This window comes from Miniopterus natalensis, chromosome 2 (genome assembly GCF_054644295.1).
Source record: "Miniopterus natalensis isolate mMinNat1 chromosome 2, mMinNat1.hap1, whole genome shotgun sequence".
Lineage (NCBI taxonomy): Eukaryota > Metazoa > Chordata > Mammalia > Chiroptera > Miniopteridae > Miniopterus > Miniopterus natalensis.
Genome location: NC_142082.1, coordinates 60,267,440 through 60,269,413, shown reverse-complemented (window position 1 = coordinate 60,269,413; position 1,974 = coordinate 60,267,440).

Sequence of the window (1,974 nt, the reverse complement as noted above, 5' to 3'; positions counted from 1 at the left end):
ATAGCTGCTGGGAGTGCATTTGCGTCCTTATAGAATTGCCTCTTTTTCTCTGTGGTTGGTCTTAGGGGACTCACTAATGTCAAGCTCCATCACCTGCCAGGGATAGGAGATTTAGGAGCCAGTCGCTCACATGACAGCTGTAGAACTCAGGAGGCTAGATGTGTGGACAAAATCCTATCTGGGAGAAGCTGAAGTTTTGGTTTTATTGCTGGGGTGAGCCATGGGAGAGAAGGTTCAGGTAGTTCCCATATATCTGCTCCCAGATGCAGTCTGATTAGAAGCTTGACCCTTGGGCAGCACCTGGGAAAGTTTGCTCTCCACTGCCTTCCAGGGAGGAACAGGGAGCTTGGCATTTTTGCCAGCTTCTTCTAGGCTGGGCCCAAGGGGAGAGTCATGAAAAGTACTTACTGCCCAGTTGAAGAGCTGCATGTTTTTTTTTTAATGTGACCCTAGGAGCTTATGAATGTCATGCCCTTGTCTCTCCAGGGTGTTGATTTGGAAGCCAGTCCCTCAGATGGTGGTCATAAAAGTTGAAGTGCGGGAGAAACTAGGAGTTTGGGGGGGGGGGTGTGTTCCCTCCCAATAATAAGGAGCTGTGCCTAAAGAGTTGTTTGTGGTACATGTGTCAGCAACCATTTCAATATGGTTATTTTCTCTGTTGCCTGATGTGTAGGAGTCACTGAACTAGTTTCCAGTTTTCTCTTAGAGGGATTTGATATTTGTATGGCTGTATATTTGATGAGTCTGTGGAAGAGGAAAATTCAGGAGACTCTTGTTCTGCCGTCTTGCTGATATTACCCTTGAATACATTGTAGATTTTATTTTAAACAAAATGTTTTCTGCTAGATCTATTAGAAATTAAAAAAGAAAAGTAAAAGTTTTATTTTTTTTAATCCTCTCTCAAGGACATACTTATTGATTTTAGAGGGGAAGACTGGGAGGGAGGGAGAGAGAGAGACATGAATCAGTTGCCTTCCTGTACAAGCCCCAACCTATGTGCACTGACCAGGAATTGAACCCCAACCTTTTGGTGTACAGAATGACACCACAACCAACTCAGTCACACTGGCCAGAGCAAACATTTTTTTCTTTGTTTTTCTTTAAATTTTACATCACGTTGCTTTTTGGATGCTCTTCCTTTCTTTATGTAAATCTAAATTTTTACCTATATTATTTTTCTTTTCTCTAAAGAACTTTTTGGCATTTCTTGTAAGGAAGGACTACTAGGAACAAATTTCCCCAATTTTTGCTTGTTTGATAACATTTTAACTTCTCCTTCACTTTTGAAGGATAGCTTCACAGGGTACAGAATTTGAGGCTGCCGGTTTTTTCTCAATGATTTAAACATTTTACCCCATGCTCTTTCCTTTTTCCCCCAAGTCTTTGTTCTCTTTGCTTTTTAGTTTTTGTTTTTATTGAGATATTCTCAGACTCACTGAATTTTTTTCATCAGCCATATCCAGTCTATTAATGAGAAACATCAAAGGCATTCTTAATTCCTATTAGTGTCTTTGATCTACAGCATTCTTTTTGATTCTTGCTTAGGATTTTCATCTTTTGCTTATATTATCCATCTGTTCTTGCATGCTGTCTACTTTGTTCATTATGGACATTAACATAGTAATCAGATGTGTTTTAAACTCCCAGTCTGATCATTCCAACATCCCTGCCATGTCTGGCTATTATGCTTGCTCTAACCCTTTAAATTATTTTTTGCCTTTTAGTACACACTGTAATTTTTCTTAAGAGCAGCACAAGTTGTATTGGGTCAAAGGAAGGACTGTGAATAAGCTTTTAGTGATGTGTGTTTACCAAAATGGTTCCTTTTCCCTGTCCCCAGCTGGAAACATGAGATTTTTATTCAGTTTTTACTGTGAGAACCTGGTTGAGTTAAAACTCACAAAAGTGTCAGGGCCTCTTATGACTGCGCCGCCCTGGAGTTTTTAACTCTCAGACTTGTCCCCACTGAGCCTG